The 22302-nt window shown below is 34.9% G+C and overlaps 1 long non-coding RNA gene across 2 annotated transcripts in view; it reads right to left on the reverse strand.

Moving 5' to 3' along the window:
- The window catches only part of LOC115931454 (uncharacterized), a 110334-nt gene that overhangs the window by 38938 nt on the left and 49094 nt on the right, over nt 1-22302 (reverse strand). For both annotated transcript variants that reach the window (XR_004067945.3, XR_008673491.2), the window contains exon 3: nt 8000-8137. This is a non-coding gene — a long non-coding RNA (uncharacterized lncRNA). The remainder of the gene's footprint in view (nt 1-7999; nt 8138-22302) is intronic.

Genomic DNA, 22302 nt, shown 5'->3' on the forward strand with positions numbered 1-22302 from the left:
CATAAGGAATCCTTATTGCCTACAGAATAAAGTCTATTTTTTTTTTTGCTATTGCTGATGTGCTGATGGGTACACATCCTACTGCAGTTTAAAAACTTTTTGTCACATTTCAAGATCTCTCGAATTGTAACATCTCCCTTTTATTTCACATAGAACAAATGTTTCAGAATTGTGATGATATACAATATATATGTATTGTATATGCCTGTCATCTGCTCAGTTTGATAGTTCTGTTATAACAGCATGTATAGACAACAGCATAGATACTGTAAGGAGGGGGGGATATGCTTCCTTATCAAACAAGTTTATTTGCTCCTGCTATTATCTATCCACTGAGTACAGATACCTGTGTTAATTCCCTCCTGCTGAAGGCATTTATATTTTCAGTCTCTGATATGAAAATTTATTGGTGGCACACATTTCCTTTATATAAGCTATTTTTGTTCATCGTAATTCAATAGTTGTTTAATGCCTACATGCTTAAATTTAGAATGGTCACAAAATCTACCAATGATTTAAATATAAAGGGTGATAATTTGTATTAATCTTTACGTACATCTATTAACAAAAATATGATACAAGCAGAAGCATCAGATTGGAAACAACTATTAAAAAGATGAATAAAACAAGTGGATGAAATTGGTCAAAGCAGGCTTGAGTAAAAGAGTATGCTAGAACTAGAAAACCAATCATAATAAATGAAGCACCAAAGAAATCCTTTCAGGATAAATTCTAAAGGATAGTTTTTTATATTGAGCATATCAAAATACAAATATTTCTGGTGGTTCTATTCATATTCAGTATGAAAACTCTCCTTTTTTCTGAATATAGACAAAACCTCATATTACCTTCTCTATCATGTGCTAAGAAAATACACTTATCTTTTTGAAGTAAAATTTGCCCTTATTTCCACAGAAGAAATAACCACTAACTGTATGCCTGAAAATAGCAGCATACTTGAAAAGGTTCAGCAAAATCCTTTACTGCTGTCAAAAACTAGATTTATAAGCCATATCTAGCGGGTTAACTAGAAGTTAAAAGGATATTAAATTTACCTATATCATACCCCAGAACCTTTGATTATAGGAAAGTCATAAAAAGACAAGAATGAGAGAGAGAGAATGTCCCAGGATTTATTTAATTTATTTTAAGCTGAACTTATTTCTATTTTTAGATTACCTAGAATGTCAGGGTAAGTGCTCAGGTATGAGTGGGGCAATTGAGTTGGGTAAATAAAATAAAGGCTAAAACTTAAAAAGACAGTATGTATAAAAAAGTGTGTCGCAATAGGATCGGATTCTAGAAATGAAATCAGCTGGGTAATATTGGTTTCTTAAGTCCTTGAGGTTACTAGGGGTTTTAAAAATAGCTTCTGTCTCTAAAGTTGACACAAAATTCTCTATGCTTTTTAAACAAACACTTTTACTCAAGCCACAGAATGCAATTTCTGTAAGTGCTGAACTCCATTATTTTGAGATCCCTTAAGAGTTTTATGGCTTCCTGGTATCATCCCCTCATGCGATGTCTCCACAATCTGTTGCTCACTAAAAAACTATTTTTCACAAATACTTGCTTGAATTTTACGTAAAATCATTGAATAAGCTACACACCTACTTGTATAGTTTCCACTTCCCTGTCATGAAGAAAATAGGTTTATTTACTCCATTAGCAAATCAACAGAGCAGTGATGTGCTTCCAGAATGTGTTGGGCTCAGTGAATTTCATCTGTATCCACTTGGTGTTTGTTATGGTGAGAGAGAGTTGAAAACAGCGGAGCCTGTAAGTACTTTTAGTTTCACATGTGGCCTAATGAAGCATGTTAATCAAACTCCACCAAATAAAATATATCTCACGAACCTGTATGGAGATTTAAAAAATGCTTAGAGGTAATTTGCAAAATGGTCGTTAAAATTAAAACATTGTTTATGGTAACAATTATAAAGTATATTGACAGTTTATTGATACATTTTCAATTAAAGATGCACGTTTCAAAATTTGGAGCAATTTTACTGATTTGTCGAGGCTTCTATAATAAAAGTGACATTTTGGTGATTGGGTAATATATATTTAATTTTTCTAATGAACAATAATTATACTGACAATTGCCATACAATATTTACCCGAATGAAAATTGCTAAAAAGACAAAGTGGGAGACAGAGATAGTATGTGTCAGGATTTATTTTCAGCTTAATGTATTTCTATTTTTAAATTACCTAGAATATCAGAGTTTTATCTGCTTTGTTATTTTTTATTTTATTTTATTTTTTGAGACAGAGTCTTGCTCTCTGGCCCAGGCTGGAGTGCAGTGGCGCGATCTCGGCCTCCCGGGTTCACGCCATTCTCCTGCCTCAGCATCCCGAGGAGCTGGGACCACAGGTGCCCGCCACCACGCCCGGCTAATTTTTTGTATTTTTAGTATAGACAGGGTTTCACCGTGTTAGCCAGGATGGTCTCGATCTCCTGACCTCGTGATCCGCCCGCCTCGGCATCCCAAAGTGCTGGGATTACAGGCGTGAGCCACCGCAACCAGCCGCTTTGTTATCTTTATTTGGTCTTTGCAGTCCAATCTTTCTGATTCCTTGAAACAGGTGAGTCTGGCTGAGTAATTAGATATACTCTTGTTCCAAACAAAAAGCATCCTAATCGATCAATTTATTTATTCGTTCATTTATTGGATATTGAACACCAACTATGTGCCATTACTTTGACAGAAGCTGATAATACAAAGCTAAAATTAAATGCACTTTTGGCTTTCTATTGCACATGTTCTAATAGGGAAGGACAATTAAGTTACAGTGAATAAAAACGTAGTACACTGGGCAGTATAATATATAAGTGGCCAGAGTGATGAGAATTAGAGGCAAAGGAGCTTGAATTTATTGTATTTATCAAGTTCCTCCTTGATAAGATAAACTTAAGATTCTTCATGTAAAAAGACATGTATTTAAATAGTGAAGGAGCGAAATTGTTGACATACATTTTAAAATCTGAAAAGTTAAAATCAATTCAAAACATTTTGAGTTTGCAAAAGTATAGAACTAATGGGGCAATTAAGGGCCGAAAATATCAAAATAGCAATTAACAAATAACCATCACAGTTATTTTTTAAAAGTTTAATTAAATACAAGTAGAAGAAATGTCCTTAAATGATGTAATTTCTTAATAAATCCAATAAAATGCCATATATTTCCTTTTTTAAAAAATGTTTTAACAGTCCTACTCCTTAGTTTTTAAATAAGTTGACTTGTTTTCCAAGGTATTAACTATAGACTGTCAGCTTCTGGGTTAGTGGATAAAAAATTGATTTTTATTTGTAAAAGTTAATTTCAAGTTAGTCTATTTGGCAAGAAATGAGAAATAATGACAGGTGTCCATAAGCTACTTAACCATATCTAGAAAAATGTTTGACTTTTTTGTTCTATAGCACTGTTGGTGGTGGTGGTGGTACTAGCGGTAATTTTGGAAGGAAGGAAATGTAATTACAATTTAAAGAGAGAGGATGAGTGGTATTTTTGATTTAACCAGTCTGAATTTTATTATCTGTTCAGAATTTCTTGCTACAAAACTTAACATTTAAGATATTAATATATTATTAATAGATTATATTAATATCATGAGTAACATAGTCTATATATCACATTAAGTTTAATGTCAAATTTGACCCATGGAAACAACAATTAAGGACATTATAATTATAAGCTATCTTACGTTTTTCCTAACGTATTTATCAACAAGGTAAGAAGTGATCTAGTTGTAGACTGGTAAAAATCAAACCCAAGCCCCATAAGAAATCTCATAAATTATTTTTCTGGGAAACTTAAATTTATATAATATTTCAAAAAAATTTAAGTAGTTTTTCTAATAAGGTGAAACATGAAATTATGTCCAGAAAGCCGATAAACGTAGGCAGTTTAAAAAGTACAGTGGCCCATCATTGAGAGTGGTCCTTGAATCAGTTCAAAAAAGAGGCAAAATGTCTGTGAAGTTGCTTTAATTTCATTTGAGTGTTTAATGAGACATATGCTCTCAAGGTATGTCACTGAGATCCTATCAGAAATGGGCTAGAACTGACCATATCCAAGATAGCTGATTTCGGCTGCAAAGATAGGATCTGATTGGCAATCAATGTGTGCTTCCAGAGACTAATTCAGCAAATTAATTTCTTGAAATGACAGCAATGTGGAATCTAATTTATTATACCAAACACTACGATTTAAGGTAGAAAATCACAATATTCAACACACTTATTTCCAACATGTGTTTTTAAAATAACAACTGGCCAGGTTCTGTGGCTCACACTTGTAATCCTAGCACTTTGGGAGGCCAAGGCGGGTGGATCACCTGAGGTCAGGAGTTCGAGACCAGCCTGACCAACATGGAGAAATCCCGTCTCTACTAAAAATACAAAATTAGCCGGGGGCGGTGGCGCATGACTGTAATCCCAGCTACTCGGGAGGCTGAGGCAGGAAAATCGCTTGAACCTGGGAGGCAGAGTTTGCTGTGAGCCGAGATCGCACCACTGCACTCCAGCCTGGGCAACAAGAGCGAAACTCCCTCTCAAAATAAAATAAAATAAAAATAAATATATAAATAAAATAACAACTATTAGGTACTCTATATTTTACTCTATTTTATACTTCTATTATTTTTGTTTCCTTATTTTTAAAATCTATTTACACTTAGCATCTTTGCTTATTCTTCCTATTTGCATGTCAGTCTTTTATCAAGATGATGTTTGCTCATCTGAAATAATTCTTTTATATTTATTTATCATAAGTGCCATCAGATTTGTTTTGTTTTGTTTTGTTCTTGGGTCTCACTCTGTCGCCCAGGCTGGAGTGTAGTGGCAGGATCTTGGCTCACTGCAACCTTCACCTCCTGTTCTCAAGCGATTCTCATGCCTCAGCCTCCTGAGTAGCTGAGATAACTGGCATCCACTGCCATGCCCGGCTAATTTTTGTATTTTTAGTGGAGACGAGGTATTGCTGTGTTGCCTAGGTTCATCTCAAACTCCTGAGCTTTAGTGATCTCTCTGCCTTGGCCTCCCAAAGTGCTGGGATTACAGGTGTGAGCCACTGTGCCCGACCAGATTTTTTTTTTTTAACATAAAAACTTTTATTTTGTCTTTTTTGATAGAATACAGTTTCACTCTGGACATTTATCCTCAGTACATTGAGGATCATATCGCACTGTCTTGGCTTCCACTGTTGCCATTGAAAATCAGCCTGTAAGTCTAACTGCATTTTTTATTTCAATATAGATACCGGGCTCTGTGCTCGTCAGTGGCTTTGGACATTTCTGTTTGTCTTAGATGTTTAACAGTTTCACGGTGATTTGTACAAATGTGGATTTCTTTATATTTAATCTGTTGGGGCTCCTTGGCATTAACAAATTTGACCTTTTGTGTCTTTGAACAATTCCAAATTTTTAACCATTATAGCAGCAAGTATTTCCTCTTCCCCATTTTCTCGATTGTATCAGTATGAAACACTGGCTAAATCGAGATTTAGACTTTCTGCTTTTTTATATTTATCATTTAATGTTTCATTCAAAGTTTCTTCTCTTTAGCTCTGTATTGCATTAAGGAAAATTACTTTACTTATATTTCTGTTCTATGTCTAATGCATATAACATTTGGATAATAAGAGTGCATCCTGGATAGATATTTAAAACGAAAGTGATGGAAATAAGTTCATTAGCTGCCATGGCATCGTGGCTTGCCAGTTACTTCTCCTTCTTCAGTTTTGACCCGTTCTTTGTCATTTCTTTAAGATATATATTTTGCATATTATTATATTTCATAAAATATTGAAATAATCAAAATTTTATCTAAACGAAGTTTTGATTGATCATGATCTTTGTACAATCTCAGTTTTTCACTCTTAAGAAAGGGGCCATGATGCTTTTCCTATATTGCCCGTTTGTTACATTTTCCACTCTGTGGCTGGAGGCATTATTATGGAAATAGTGTCAAGAAGTAGCGGATCTATCCCGATGTCCTGGATTTGAACATAATATTTATGAGTTTCCATCATATCTGCTTACTGTCTGAAACATTTATGAGTGCATTTAACTCATGCAACAAAAAGTTGACTCTTGAAGTTTAAATAAACATTGGTTTTCTCACATAATCAGTCTAAAGTTACGTTTTTCAGGAACAATAAGGTGTCTCCTCCTCAATGTCCTTATGGCCCCAGGCCCCTTCTATCATTTTGCTTTGCTGTTCTTAATATATGAATTTAATGACTGTGTGGACATTGTGAGCTATTTGCAGTGTCCCCTGTCCCATATACACAGCACAGACAGGCATAGATAAAAGAGAAACAAGCAGTAAGTAAAGTAAATATAAAGGACAATTTATTTGACATTACTTTGTTGTTGGTGAAACAGACCTGTGTATAAAGGATTATTACTTTTGTTTTAATGCTACTCAGCACTAGGATTCTTTATTTACAAATGCATATATAGAAAAAGAAAAAAATGTATTTAAACAACTTACCAAAAGGTTTAGATGTTGAGAATTAATTCTCAAACAAAATGATGTAAGTGCATTTTATTCCCATTGTTCCCTTTGCAGAAGCCACATGAAGTGATGTCTAAGTTCTGTTATTTGAGTATGTAAAAGGATTTAGTAATGTCTGAAGAATGATGAGAAAATAATTTATTGCACAATTGCAATTATGAGCATGCTCAGGAAAATACATAAGAAGCCGCTTTTTCAAGTCTTTCAAGTCTTTCTCATTAATGTTAAATCTATTTTCAGGGTGCTCTTCACATGGATTTAAAACCGATTGTTCAGATTAACAAAATAATACAACTCACCCTTATTAAGGTATTGTCATGACTACAGGTTTGCAATCATCTTATACACTTTGTCTTACAGAGGGAAGGATGATGTAAGGTTTCTTTTTAAGAATAGACCTCAGCTGTTGAAATGAATAAATATAACTGCAAAATATGAACATTTGCACAGCCTATCTCAATCATGAATTGGATGTCACAGATACAATGTTCAGTCCAGAGGCACGTGAGGTTCTTTTTAAAAAATAAGCACTTTTCCACATGACAGCCAAGTACACAGTAACTTTGTAGTCATTTCCAATCTCCTTAAAATCAGAGAATATACATTTTGAGAATTTCGTGGCATGCTTTTAATATGGTTTACTATTTTAAATAGTACATCAGTATTTTCTTAAATGATAACACCTATCTCAATTGGTTTCTGCTTCCCTATGTGCCCATCAAAGAGTATCTTTACAAAGATGAAACTATTTCTCTTATTGTGAGAAACATGACTTTAGCAGAATTAAAGCATCTCCCAAGAAATATTTCAGGCATGGGATATTTTTCCTGAAGTCAGCAATATACAAATCTACACGAGTAATTTATATGTTATGTACTATCTATATTTTTGATCAGATATGATGGAAATACATTGTTTCTAAGGTTTCAAGTACCACACCTACTGTTCATGTTGTCTGAAAATAAACATTACTAGAGCTGCTTATGTGATTCTTAATAATAATATCTGCAAAATTACTGCTTGGTGAAGTATTAAAACGTCATATATCTTAAGGTAAATATTGAAACATAAATGTTTTTCTGCATATCGTGTAACTCACTTCACACACCATACCATAAGAAAACATTCCATGCTTGGCCAACAATGCCTTACAAACCCAAGAATCTCAGCAAAATATCATTTATTATGTAAAAGATCATGTGCTTTTTCGTGAAATGCATATGATCATGTTAATTTGCACAAGGTTTTTTCAAGTAATTAAGCTTGTTAAGTTTAACAGTCTTTGGGATTATTCAGGAACTCTCTATCTACACCAGCAATGGAACAGTTATTATTATCGTACATATCTGAATGAATATTCAGCTGGCAGTGTATTTTATTCATATGATGCTTAATTATGAGTTTCGATTTTGAATATGTGGCACTTGAAAGAAACAGTCAGAATCGGTGGGACTTGCAGCAAATTTTGAACTCACCATGCCAGACACAAGCGGCAGCTCCACAAGCGGGAGTGTTGCATCCTCTACCGTTTGCATGTGCAATCTGGACCAAGGTTAGAAAGCTAGTTAAAAATCTCTCCTGGGGCCATGCAGCAGAGGAAAATGGAGGCATAACTAGAGAAAAGAGAAAAATGGCAAAATTTTAAAAAAAGATACAAATTTCCATCCCTGTCTGTTACACAACAACAGGCAGAAGGAAAGGAAATATGCTTGTTACCAAAATTCACTGAAAATTATAAGATGATGTTAACAGCCAAGATGCAATGAACAATAAACATAGTCCCCAGAACAAACACAGATGTGTTCTATAATTTCCTGTCAGGTTGATGGACACAGGAGATAGAAGTGCATTAAGTGATTGCAGGGAAAGAAGTCTTGACTCTCAATATGAGGAAAAGACAGAAGGGAAAACTGGGCCTAACCTATTTTGGCTGATATTTTGGGATATCTTAATATCACATAATTATCAAACACAATGCCTCAATCAAGTCACAGTGATTTTCTCTAGTATATCTTTTCCATTTGCTATTTTCCCAAATTATAATCGTAAGGAAAAATTGTAGTGATGTGTTACATTCTAAAATGCAGTTATATCAATTTAATAATTATTCAAATATTCTACTACATAATTCAAGTTTTATGATAGAGGTTTTTATGTGTATATGTAGTATAATTCCTGACTGCAATTGTTTCTCCATTTTAAAAACATATTTCTCTGCTGATTACAGTTGTTCCCAATCGCCATAATGCTTTCACAGCAATACCTGGACGAATATTATGTGTATTCATAATTTTGCTTCATCATTCAAGACTGATTGATATAAATCTCAGTGTATTTCATGTTTAGTTAGGGACAGGTGCACCTCAGTGCAGATGGTTGCATTGATTGAACATTTCAATTTAAGTCACATTATCATTCTACGTACAGGCAGTACTGGCTCACTCTCCATAGAACTCATTTCTGTTTTTGCACAGCACGCAACTTGAATTTACCTTTTCCAGCTTTCTTCTTTTTTTTTTTTTTTTTTTTTTTTGAGATGGAGTCTCCCTCTGTCGCCAGGATGGAGTGCAGCTGTGCAATCTTGGCTCACAGCAACCTCCGCTTCCCGGTTCAAGCGATTCTCCTGCCTCAGCCTCCAAAAGTAGCTGGGACTACAGGCATGTGCCACCATGCCAGACTAATTTTTGTATTTTCAGTAGAGACAGCGTTTCACCATGTTGGCCAGAATGGTCTCGAGCTCTTGACCTCGTGATCTGTATGCTTCAGCCTCCCAAAGTACTGGGATTACAGGTGTCAGCCACTGCACCCGGCCTACCTTCCCCAGCTTTCATTGCTGACTGTCCATGGCAAAGCATGACTAATGATGGGGAGCAATGGTGAGAGGTGCACCTTCCATGCTTGGCCCATCAAAACTCCCACACCTCTTCCTTTTTACTGGTTGGGATGGAAATGATTCACAGGGTTATTTGTGAATTATTATAGGGTGGGCGGAATCCCCAAAGTATATCATTTGGCTGCCTGCCCATACATTTGCTCATGGCAGTATAATGTGAGGCAAAACTAAAACTTTCATGCATGAAGTCATGAATATTCAGGATTTGTCTTTTACAGTAGATAGTAGTAGTTAAGTCAATTAAGCCCCTTAAATTTTTTTCCGACCACACCTACTCCCCTTGCTCCCCAGAGGCAGCCATTCTAATGAATTGAGTATATATATGTTTTGTATGTTTCTTTCTAAATGCATATATTTGAAGACTAAATTCCTTCAGTGCATTATACATACTGAATTTTGTTTCTTATTTATTTTCACTTAGCACTTTCTTCGTTTTAATTTATTTTTAATTGATAAATAGTAATTGTATATATTTATGGGGTAAAATGTGATGTTTTAATATATGTTTAGATTGTGAAATCGTGAAACAAGCTGATCACTTCATCGCGTCACATCATTATCATTTTTCTGTAGGGAAATATTTAAAATATATATATTCTTTTAGCAGTTTTGGAATATAGAGTGCACTGTTATTTATTATAGTCACGTTCTGTGCAATATTACTAAAATTTGTTCCTCCCATTTAACTGAAACTTTGTACGGAAAGACAAATACCGCATCATCTCACGTGTCTGCGGAGTCTACAAAAGCAGAACTCATGGACGAAGAGAGTAGGTGGTGGTTACCAGAGTGTGGTATTTGGGGTGCGTCGGGAAGAAGAGATGTGGGACACTCTTAAAATTGATCCACGTTACTAGGTGCAGAGCTTGAGCATCGCTCTTCAGCACTGTGTAGTGCCCGCAGTGTACATCTTCCACATTTCACTGTACCTCAGTGATAGACTTCCAAATGGCCTCAAATGTCCCTCCAAGCAATATGAAAACAAATACCTTTTGTATGTGCCATGATGAACCTCTGTTAGAGTTTCTAGGGGTTGCATACCCAGGAGCAGGATTGCTGGGCCATGTGAAATGAGGTTTTAACTAAGCAACCCGAGATGCTCTTCAATAGCTGCAGCAGGTGCTTTCCATCAGCAAGAGGGTTTCTGCATTCCCCACATCCTCTAGTTTCATAGTATTTGCTAGTGTAGTAAGTGTGAAGTGAGTTGGCATTATTATTTTAATTTACATGATTCTAGATAGTGAGTCTGAGTAGTTTTGTATGTGCTTGCCATACTTAAGGTTCCATTTATACTAACTGCCTATTTACATCTTTTGCCTTTTTTAGGTAGAGATTTCTCTTGTTATTTTAATGTTTTCCAAAAGATGTTTATTCTAGACAATGTTTTATTATGTAATTTTAACATGGCAAATATCTTTCCCAAAGTTATCCTATAGTTGTAAAGATACTCAGAGCATAATTTGAGAATATTACACACATCAAAAATTATCTTGCATTAGAAACAAGCTAAAGTAATTAAAATTGTAAAAAGGTTGTATTACCTGGCCTCACTTCCTCACACTGCAGTTGTATTTATTTAAATGAGTAGAGATATTTTTAGGTAAACAGATTTCTTTGACACCTCATATAATGAAATAATACCTTATGTGGTCAACTTGTCTAAATAAATGTGTTTTTTTGTTTGTTTGTTTGTTTTTTTACAAAAACCTTATGCCACAAAGATTAAGTAGTTACCTTTAGTAATATTAGTGATTTTTTTGCATAAGATCTAATAGATGATAATGTGGATAATTCTACTTATGATATATTCTGTTACAGTATACTTTGAAATTAAGGGTAAGAGTTATTTGCTTCATAAAAGTTATTCTAATAAATTATAATCATATGATTTTAGAAAACTTGGTTTTTTAGATCCAAAATTTTCAAATGTTGACATCGTATTTATGTTTAATAATGTAGTTGATTAACCAGTTTCATCTTACTTTCTAAACTGTTAAGTTGAGTTTGGACTAATGATAATTCCATTTCTGGACTGAAATTTGCCATCACCAAAGTATTGTTTTAAGATGTATTTTCAGACAATGTGGGCAGTTCAGCCCAATAATCGCTACTTCTAAAAAATTGTTCAAGGAACAAGCCGATGGCCTTTCAGCAGTGAGCTAATGCATACATTATTCACATCTTTTAGCTCATGTTTTTATTTGTTGAGAATTTAATAGTACAGGTTGGGAGCTCTAGGTTCAAGAACACGCTTGAACCTACCAGCTGTGCGAGCTGTGGCACCCCCTTGTTTTTTTGTGTTTCATTTCCTTCATTTGTTAAATGGGAGCAATGAAGCTTCTCATATTAAATATTTGTAAGGAACTGATTGTGGAATGTGCACGATATACTTAGTGCAGCACCAAATATGTAATAACTGTTCCATACATTTCCATTGTTAATATTTTCAAAAATTTTCTCCCCTTTCAAAGTCTGGAAATTTCCCACTTTCCTAATCAATTCTTTCTTGATTCCGTTAGTTTATAAGGATCTCTCTCCTTCCTCAAAACTTCTGCAGCATATGTATGATTCACAGCAATTTTAGCACTTGATTATACTCTATAATCTATTATTTTAAAAATATTTTATGGACATTAATTCTGTCTCACTAAACACATAACAAGCAGCCAAAGAGAGAGATCACTTTCTATACTTTTCTTGTCTTGTCTTAGCCACAATGGAGGTGGAGGCAGTAAAGACTTTTGACAAGCTCATTGTTCTTTACAAAGAATAGCAATTAAGAATAATTTAAGGGAGTATGTGTTTTACAGTGGTTATTATTTCATGAATTTTTAAAAGAAGGTTGTGTGTAGTATAAGTGAATACACTTATACAGGACTTGTCCTGTACTTACGGTCAAATAAATATATTTAAGGCAGCATTAAAACTTATTACCGACCTAAAAGATACCTAAAAGTGATTCTGACCCCTCCTCAGTGTGTCATATGGCAAACTCTTGTGATAAAGGCATATATTCATGAGCAAATCAAATGCCCAACACAGTACTCAAGGCTGGGTTGAGTTCAAAATATATTTAAAATAAATGTCTTATTGCCTGGGCGCAGTGGCTCACGCCTGTAATCCCAACACTTTGGGAGGCCGAGGTGGGCAGATCACCTGAGGTCAGGAGTTTGAGACCAGCCTGGCCAACATGGCGAAACCCTCTCTACTAAAACTACAGAAATTAGCCAGGCATGGTGGCAGGTGCCTGTACTCCCAGCTACTTGGGAGGATGAGGTGGGAGAATCACTTGAACCTGGAAGGTGGAGGTTGCAGTGAGCTGAGATCGTGCCACTGCACTCCAGTCTGGGCGACAGAGTGAGACTCCGCCTCAAAAAAAATAAAAAAAAATAGAAATAAAAAATAAAAATAAATAAATAAATGTCCTATTGATTTATTCAATGTAAGATCAACTATATGTTATTGTCTCTGAGCTTCCCAATGTATGTGGCTTAAATAGCCTAAATTGAAAATCATGAAAGTTTCTTGCAAAGATCTTCTTTCCTCTTTGGGAAGAGGAGTTTCTTTCATCAAAATCCTTGAATTTGGAGGAGAAGGATATGGACGAACACGAGAAGGTGAAAATATTAACTTGGAAAACAGCTTTTGATCTAGAAATGCCTCAAAAAACAATTTTCTATATTTATATTTCGCTCTTCGTGGCCAATCCTTTTCCTATACAGCTTTTAGAATTTTCTTTCTTACAAATGCAATAGATAAGTTTCCTCCTTTGTTTAAGGTCTTTCAAATGTATCCTGAGTCTGACTTTACTGCAAACTCCTAGCATGGTGTACAAGGCACTTTACTGACACAGCCTGCTCACATGTCCAGGCCAATTTCTTGCCACTGTCCTATAAGAATACAACACAATACAAAGTTGCTCAATTCTCAGTTCTCAGAACATGACTATCACTTTGTTTGTTACAGTTTCCATCCATTTGCTCTTCTGCCTTGAATATATTTCTCTTTTTTTTTTCCAAATATTTATTTTAAGATTTATTTCAAGTTTGTTCTTTCGCAATCAGGTATGACTTCCTTTTGGAGTCCTCTTCTAACACTATGTACTCTGAAAAAAATCATAACAACCCCTTCACAAACACAACTCCCCAGTACAGACAGACACACACACACACACACACACACACACACACACACCCCTTTCATGGGCACATTTCACCCACACCCATGATCTGTCACAGTGTCTATAAAATTGTGTTGTAGTCAATTTGTTAGTCTTTCTCATGTCCCGTGCTGACATTTTTCAGACAGGAACTTTCTTCTTTCGTATATAGGCTCTACCATTTTGTCTGACATAGAATGAGTGTTAAGTAGTTGCTTATTGAATAAGTGACTCAGTTACATAGCTTTGCAAAAAGTTTTGATATTATGGAGACTAAAGAGATTAATGATAATACAGTGCACTTGTATCTCCTTGCTTTATCTTAAATTATTTAAACTACCTTGCAGCAAAGAAAATAGCACCATTAAATTTACATTTTAAACAAAAACAAAGAAATATGGAACCAAGAACATGTCAGTGGGCAGTAACTATCACAGAGAACCTATTCTAGGATATGCACCTCTATGTGTAACTCTTCCATATGCTGGACACTTAGGAAAATAAATTTCTTATTGCACCTAATAATTTAAGAACACAAATGCAGAAAGTTTATAAAACTTTTTGGAACCAAATGCTTTGGAAAATAGCTTATTCCTAATACAAAGCATTCAAGAATGGTAGCAAAGTATACTAGATAAAATAAAGTCACCAAAATTTTGCTCTGTGGTGTTAACAACTTCTAACATTTGTGTGTATCCTGCTATGTGTGTATCCTGCTAAGTATATATAAGTCATATGTGTGTGTGTATATATATATGTTTTACATATATATATTTTACATATATGTTTTACATATTTACATATGTATGTTTTACATATATATGTTTTACATATATATTTTACATATATATGTTTTACACATATATATCTTTTACACATATATATGTTTTACACATACATGTTTTACACATATATATGTTTTACACATACATGTTTTACACATATATATGTTTTACACATATATGTTTTACACATATATATGTTTTACACATATATATGTTTTACACATATATGTTTTACACATATATATGTTTTACACATATATGTTTTACACATATATATGTTTTACACACATATATATGTTTTACACATATATGTTTTACACATATATATGTTTTACACATATATATGTTTTACACATATATATGTTTTACACATATATATGTTTTACATATATAGAGAGAGAGATTTGCAACAATTTTCAAAAATTTTTTTGATAAGATTCCTATGGTTATGAACCATAAACCAACAAAAGCAATAACAGCTACAGTGGGCTCCTCTTATTTTATTTCTATACTTTGAATAACTATTTTATATTCTGTTTTGTATTAGACAGTATATCCTATATGTTTTTTCATTTTAATAAATGAAAATCTATATTACATAATGTTTCATTGTACTTATATGCAACATTATTGATCTGCACTATTTTAGAAAATGTCGCTTAGATTGCTTTTGATGTTTTCACTTATAAACAATATGGCTATGAACATCCACACACATATGTTTTAGACTGTGAATGGACAGAGAAAGTGAAAAATTGCCACAAGCCTGTGATGAGCTGAAACCAATTCAAAAGCAAAGTTTTTCCCATTTTTTCCACACTATCTTTAAAAGGATGCTGGTCAGGCGCAGTGGCTCACGCCTGTAATCCCAGCACTTTGGGAGGCTGAGATGTGCAGATCCTAAGTTCAGGAGTTCAAGACCAGCCTGGTCAGCATGGTGAAACCCTTTCTCTACTAAAAATACAAAAAATTATGCAGGCATGCTGGTGCGCACCTGTAGTCCTAGCTACTGGGGAGGCTGGCAGGAGAATTGCTTGAACATGGCAGGCGGAGGTTGCAGTGAGCCATAATCACGCCACTGCACTCCAGCCTGGGCAACAGAACTAGACTCCATCTCAAAAAAAAAAAAAAAAAAAGATGCTTGCATAGCAAAGAGTCTTAGAAGGTTGAGGCAGTGTCTCTCTTTGGAGCAAAAGGCAGCCATGTTTACTCTTCAATGAAGATATGGGTTCTTGACCAGAAGACAAAGATGCCACTAACTCACATGGGGCTTAGCAAAGATGTTGAAGATGTTTGAGTTAATCTTAGGACTATGAGAAAACATCAGTGTGTCTACATGAGGCATTATAACAATATATGTGGTTATGGAGACCCATATATATCCACGATATTACTAGAACTTCAGAAGCTGCTCCCATATTCCCACAGAATCACCAATGGTGACTTTAAATACAAAGTATACTTTTTTATTACACTTTAAGTTCTGGAATACATGTGTAGAACGTGCAGCTTTGTTACACAGGTATACATGTGCCATGGCATTTTGCTGCACCCATCAACCTGTCATCTACATTAGGTATTTCTCCTAAGGCTATCCCTACCCTAGCCCCCCCATCCCCGGAGAGGCCCCAGTGTGTGATGTTCCCCTTCACACACTGTGTGAACAAATGTGTCCATGTGTTCTCATTGTTCAACTCCCACATATGAGTGAGAACATGTGGTGTTTTGTTTTCTGTTCTTGTGTTAGTTTGCTGAGAATGATGATTTCCAGCTTCATCCATGTCCCTGCAAAGGATATGAACTCATTTGTTTTTATAGCTGGATAGTATTCCATGGTATGTATGTGCCACATTTTCTTTATCCAGTCTATCATTGATGAGCATTTTGGTTAATTCCAAGTCTTTGCTATTGTGAATAGTGCTGCAATAAACATACATAAATCATAGTAGAATGATTTATAATCCTTTGGGTATATACTCAGTAATGGGATTGCTGGGTCAAGTGGTATTTCTGGTTCTAGATCCTTGAGGAATTGCCACACTGTCTTCCACAATAGTTGAACTAATCATGAGTGAGCTCCTGTTCACAATTGTTACAAAGAGAATAAAATACTTAGGAATACAACTTAAAAGGGCTGTGAAGGACCTTTTCAAGGAGAACAAAAAAACACTGCTCAAGGAAATATGACAGGATACATCGCTCAAGGAAATAAGAGAGGATACATACAAATGGAAAAACATTCCATGTTCATGGATAGGAAGAATCGATATCATGAAAATGCGCATACTCCCCAGAGTAATTTATAGATTCAATGCTATCTACATGAAGCTACCATTGACTTTCTTGACAGAATTAGAAAAAACTACTTTAAATTTCATGTAGAGCCAAAAAAGGGCCCGTATAGCCAAGACAGTCCTAAGCAAAAAGAAAAAGCTGGTGACATCACGCTACCTGACTTCAAACTATACTACAAGTCTGCAGTAACCAAAACAACATGATATTGGTACCGAAACAGATATATAGACCAATGGAACAGAACAAAGGCCTCAGAAACAATGCCACACATCTGCAACCATCTGATCTTCAAAAAATTCTGACAAAAGCATGGGGAAAGAGTTCCCTATTTAATAAATGGTGCTGGGAAAACTGGCTAGCCATATGCAGACAACTGAAACTGGACCCCCTCCTCTCACCTTACACAAAAATTAACTCAAGATGGATTAAAGACTTAAACGTAAGACCTAAAACCATAAAAACCCTAGAAGAAAACCTAAGTGGTACCATTCAGAACTTAGGCATGGGCAAAGACTTCATGACTAAAACACCAAAAGCAATAGCAATAAAAGCCAAAATAGACAAATGGGATCTAATTAAACTAAAGAGCTTCTGCCCAGACAAAGAAACTATCATCAGAGTGAACAGGCAAACTACCGAATGGGAGAAAATTTTTGCAATCTACCCATTTGACAAAGGGTGAATATCCATAATCTACAAGGAACTTAAACAAATTTACAAGAAAAAAACAAACAACCCCATCAAAAAGTGGGTGAAGGATATGAACAGACACTTCTCAAAAGAAGACATTTGTGTGGCCCACAAACATATTTTTAAAAAGCTCATCATCACTGCTCATTAGAGAAATGCAAATCAAAATCACAATGAGATACCATATCACGCCAGTTAGAATGGCTATTATTAAAAAGTCAGGAAACAACACATGCTGGAGAGGATGTGGAGAAATAGGAATGCTTTCACACTGTTGGTGGGAGTGCAAAGTATGCCTTTGTCCTTAACTGTAGTTCACACTTTTTAACGCTTAAATGTAGAATATTTTATCATACTTTATTAATGTTTTCATTTTCTTGAATAGACGTGTATAGGCTAGTTACACTTGCCATGAATTCCATATTGGGATATGTCTATGCATAATAACAAGGGAATGTAGATTCAGGTAGGGAGGAGGACCATTGCTCCAGCTCTTGGTCCTCAGCTGACCCAGCCCCCTTTATCTGTGCTAAGCATCCATTTATTGGCACTCTGTACCACTCGGCTTCCTTAGACAGCAGAGACAGATCTCAAACATTTTTTACCAGGAAGTTTTCATGTTCTAAGTGTTTCAAGTTTGACAACCTTTTCACCAGGCACAGTCTTTGCAATACAACAGGTTTCAAAGGGCAATATTTGTAATACTACACGGAGAGGTCCCCTTAAACTCCCTTATTTATTTACTATTTATGAATTTATTTGCATTTAATAACTAAAATGACCACTTACATGATACGTATTCTTTAAGCCGAGTTTATTCTTTTGACAAATATTTTTATATCAGACTAGGATAGATTCTGGTAATCAAAAATAGACACAGTCCCTGCTCTTATGGATGGCATAGTCTAATCAACCAAATAATTATATCAAGAATTAAAATTCTATTTGTTGTAAGAGTTAAATAAGAAAGAGTCATGTGAAAGTAAGGAATATAAAGTAGTGTGGGTGGGTGCTGAGGGTAAAGAAGCTTCCCAGAGAAATTGACAATAGAGTTGGTAGGCAAAAGGTGAGGTGAAATTAGCAGATGTAAGAATGGAAAGCAAGAGGCTGGGGTAAGGGAGGACTGCATTCCAGGGAGTGAAAAGTGTCTGTAAATCTCCTATAGACATGAATATCTTTTTCCTGAATTATTCCACCTTGATAAACAATTTCCTTTAGATAGATAGATAGGTACACAGATAGATGATAGATAGATAGATAGATAGATAAAATATATTTGTTCTAAAATGATATGTTTATAGGACTGCTTCCTTAAAGTTTTGTTTAATCAAGCCTCTGGCTGGAATTATGATTTCAATTTACCATAGTTCTCAAAAATGTGAAATTTCTCTTCCTCTCTTTTAAAAAATTTAAAAAGGAATGTAGCCTACTACATAAAATTCTGTTTATAAAATAATTACAACTGGGAAAATTATACATCCCAATTTTAAAGTCTGAATATTCCTAAGCCCCAACTCTGTACCATATCAACTGAAGAAATGACACTAGGGAAAGTAATGTATCAGGTAGATATAGACATTATATTAGGCCTAACTGGCTGCTATTTGGCGGCCAATCATATAAGACATACTACTTGATAAGCTTGCATTTAGTATGACCTAAGAATCATGAATTAAATTCTTGAATTTTATGATGTAGGACAGTCTTCATATATGGTAGAATAAATCTAAGACTAATACATTTATATATAAAATGTATATTACACCAATTTTTAGCACAAAATACCATGACCTGTATTAAGGAAAATACTCCTTTTTTCATCATATTTTTCTCTTGTAACTGCATATAACAGATAGATGGTTATGATCATATTATATTTACACTGAATATCAACTCTCCTTTCTCTCACTGACTTATAATCTGTTGACTGCAGCATATTTTAAAGGATGTAAGAATGCGCAACCACCATCTGGCTATTTGAATTTTTGAGCAAAGATATTTTGGGCAATGAATTATTTTACTGTTGCGATTGTCCTAGTTCATGAATAAATATCATGAAGGATTTTTGTCTGCAGAGAAAAGTGACCTCTGTCTATTATATGATCTCAATGAGAGTGTTTGACCTTCCTAAATCCTTGACACAAAATACAATATAGATGCAAATGAGCTCTGGATTTCCAAAATAAGTTCCTTCCATGACACCCTTTATTACATTTTTAAAATCTAGCCAAAGAGAGACAATTCAAAGTGCTCTATATAGTGAATTGAATTCCGTTCTGTTTTCAGCTGCCACAAATGCAGAAGCTAAATAGAATCCTTTAGAAAGCACACAAAGAGAGAGAGAGAGAGTGACGTAATTGAGGAATGAGGCATGTATAGATGGTCAAAACATGAAGTCAGACAGATAACACATCCACAGAAAGTTCTTATCTTGTGCATACAGAAATATATATTCTGTCCTCATTTTCTGGGGCACCGAGGCTCAGCTAGAGAATGGGGTCTGAGACACTTAGCAAAACGAAAACTGAACAATGATGTGATAAACATTGGATTGCCAGTTACAAATAAGCATGGGGATTTGTGGAAACTGTGGGGATAAGGAGGCAAAAGTTAAAAAAAAAAAAAAAAACTCATGTCAAGCCAAAGAGGATGGCTAATGCCTGTAATCCCAGCACTTTGGGAGGCCAAGGTAGGAGGATCACTTGAAATTAGGAGTTTGAGACCAGCCTGGCCAAGATGGTGAAGCCCCATCTCTACTAAAAATACAAAAATTAGCCAGCTATGTTGCCTCATACCTGTAATCCCAGCTACTCAGGAGGCTGAGGCAGGAGAATCACTTGAACCCGGGAAAAGGAGGCTTCAGTGAGCCGAGATTGGGTCACTGCAGTCCAGCCTGGGCCACAGAGCAAGACTTCATCTCAAAAATAAAAATTAAAAAAATAAAATTTTTAAAAAAATGACAAAGAGGCATGAGGCAAATATAGTCCCACAGAGGAAAAAAAAGGCAGGGTTTAGTTGCTGTCTAATGGAAAGTGTGATGCTGTTAAGAAACCTAGAGCAACATCAAGGGAAAATGTGTAGTCTGTGTATGGAATAATCAGAAGAGGTGGTATTAAGCAAAATTTTCAGATAGGCAATGGTGGCACACTAGAAAATAGGAACAAGGAAGGAAGAATAATTTCAAGGTGAAAAAGGAGTTTACTGGGATAAATGGATCTCAGAAAGACAATACATTGTTTTTATACGATTTAAATCCAACTTTTCTTTCTTGTGTTTTCCTTTGTAAAAATAAATCCCTGAAAATCCAGTAATTTAAGAGATCAATACAATTTTTCTATTCATTGATGAATTGTGTTTGTGTGATATGTGCATCCTACTGCTAAAAACACATTCCGATGGGCAGAATGGTATTTAAAAATGAGCACATAAGCATGACTTGTTATTAACAATTTTTTAAAAAGTAAATGTTTTCTTAATATGAATTTCTACATTACTTTAATGACACAGAAATTTATTATTTCACTTTTTTCTACTCTTCTCTGCAGTTTACTTTGATTGCCTTGAGAATGTTTCACTTTCTCCTTTACGGGTAGAGTACAATTAATTATCTTGGCATTAACCCACAAGGATACCAAGAAGAGTTTTTCAATTAAAAGCAAAGAGAAAAGATATTAGAATTGGTTACATGTGTCTCTAAAGTAATCAGACTATATCACAGAATATGAGCACATGAGCCAGTCAGCACATATCCAATGCCATGCTTCAAAAAATTCTGGACTGGTTTTCCTAAACCACCTAAACTATAGAAGTTCACCCAGGAAAACTACAATTACCAAATAATTTGTATTTGACCCTGAGAATGTAACAATATTTGAATATACTTACATCTAAAAATTTGTGAAGATTGAGTTGTAAACAAAATGATATAGCTGCATTATCAATATTAACTCGAAAATCCACAAAATCATTTTATCTTGATCACATTACCCTGCACCTTTAAATGTCTCCTTCTTAATTTTAGTTCAATAAGCATTGACACAATATTGATCATTGTGCAGACTCTCATGCACTCCATACTGGAGATGCAACATTTCAGTAGTCCTTGTGATCAATGACATTAGCATCAATTATAGGCCCCAATATTTGCCTTCCTATTTCTAACCATTGCTCTACCTCTTCCACTCCATTCCACAGAGCTACAATAAAAAACAAAACACAAAATCGTGGTTTAGCAGAAAATGACCTCATGCTGTTCATCTGACATCTCTCTTGGAAAAAGTGGAATATTCCATATTTGCCTTACAATTTCATCTTTATAAAGATGTAGGTCCCCAAATTATATCATATCATAATTAAATTATCATTCAACCATATCACCAACTTAACTTCTTTTTGTTATCATTAGAACCTACTGATTTATTAACTTGAATGATCAAAGGAAATGCCTCTCATATTTGCCTTGACCAAAGTCTTATTCTTCAATTCAACTATACGCATTGAGTTTATATGACAGATGCTAAGATACACGTGTGGTACAGTGATGAAAAAGTAGACAAGGCTCCTCCCCTTTGGTAGTTCACATTCTTGTGGGGAAAGAAAAAGATAGAAAATCAAAGTACGTAATCAAAAAGAATCATTACACAGTGTGGAAAATACTATTCCAAAGATACATGATATAAAGAAATTTGGGTCAGATGAGTACACCACTGTATTATGAATAATGAAGTCTTAAGAATGACAAGAAGGAAGAGACATGGGCCATTGCGTTGTTGCGTTGTTGAGCTGGGTGGCGACATAGTGTGTACATTCGTCTTCCCAGCCCTGTGTTCAGTGACGTCATGTTTTGGGAGTTTAAATTTACCCTGGTAGGAGTATTTGCACAACAGAAATCAGCAAACATCAGGTATTAGGGATTTTTTTTTTCTTTCCTTTCCTTTTCTTTTTTTTTCCCCAGAG

Source organism: Gorilla gorilla, chromosome 17 (genome assembly GCF_029281585.2).
Source record: "Gorilla gorilla gorilla isolate KB3781 chromosome 17, NHGRI_mGorGor1-v2.1_pri, whole genome shotgun sequence".
In the NCBI taxonomy this organism is placed as follows: Eukaryota; Metazoa; Chordata; class Mammalia; order Primates; family Hominidae; genus Gorilla; species Gorilla gorilla.